Consider the following 843-nt stretch of genomic DNA (forward strand, 5'->3'; position numbering starts at 1 on the left):
TAACAATAACACTTAAGTCGCTTAAAATGTGCATTGTCTCTATATTTTGCGTATATTTAATATATTTCAGTTTGTTTTTCTTGTATTTTTATTTTTACTTTCTGTAGTGTGATTATCTGAGCCTCTCCACAAATATTTCAATGCATAAATGTCCTGACATGCTGTGCAAATGACAAATAAACTTGAAACTTGGTAAGCTGAAAACAATGTCAGTGATGGTATTTGTTTGTATTACAGGTAATAAGGCTGGTACGCAGTATGGATGATGCATGTTAATGGTTGTAATGTATAAATATGAAGATTAATATTGCCCTTTATTTCAAGCTATAGTTCAAGTGTGAAGTGTGTCACTTAATGGCTGCATCTTCTACAGAATGTGTGGTGATCAAATGATTGCTTGTAGCACTGCACTGTCACTATTTTTCCTGCACAGTTCACAAGTATAACCAAGTGTGTTCCACAAGGCACCTGCAGTTTAATTAGTTAATGTGGATGTTAGTTTGTTTACTAATATGTAATGTTTAAACACAGCTACTCCAGAATTGTAGTGGAAAAAGTGTCTAAATTCTCATTGTTGAGTTTGTGGTCAGTCAGTCAGCTTTAATCTTAAGATCAGATCAATAATAATCTGTATCATCACTAATAAAACTGCTCATTTATACTCAAACTGAACAGATCATCACACACAGAACACACACACCGCTCAGTTCTGCTAGTCTGAGCAGAGAGGGTCTGTTTGAAAGGGCAACACCACCAGTTTTCAGCGTTTCCCTCTGTGATTATCAGCTCTCATTACACTCCTCATTAGTTTATTTACAGCGCAGGATAAACTCTAATAACTAT

Source organism: Colossoma macropomum, unplaced genomic scaffold, assembly GCF_904425465.1.
Source record: "Colossoma macropomum unplaced genomic scaffold, Colossoma_macropomum, whole genome shotgun sequence".
In the NCBI taxonomy this organism is placed as follows: Eukaryota; Metazoa; Chordata; class Actinopteri; order Characiformes; family Serrasalmidae; genus Colossoma; species Colossoma macropomum.